Below are 337 nucleotides of genomic sequence, written 5' to 3'. Positions count from 1 at the left end.
AGAACCGAATCAGGAACTCACGCTAACAAAAGAAATAGATCCCTATATGAGAATAGCTCACCTCCCAGGAGCTTACACCATAGTCGAGACTCGGGGTACAAGAGACAATCACACTCAAGAGGATATAGGGAAGCCACTCCAAACCCGAGAAGAATTGTAGACAGACAATACTCGCACTCACGAAGCCTCTCCTCCAGAGACCAAAGAGGAGAACCTTTCTACAGAGGATGGAATCACAGGGAGAGTACCCCAACAACTCTTCAATGGAGGGAAAAACCCACTGCAAACACTTCCAATGCTACATATACCTCTGAAACCTCAAGAACACGACGCCCTC

This window comes from Camelina sativa, chromosome 16 (assembly GCF_000633955.1).
Source record: "Camelina sativa cultivar DH55 chromosome 16, Cs, whole genome shotgun sequence".
NCBI lineage: Eukaryota > Viridiplantae > Streptophyta > Magnoliopsida > Brassicales > Brassicaceae > Camelina > Camelina sativa.
This window is presented reverse-complemented; position numbering follows the sequence as displayed.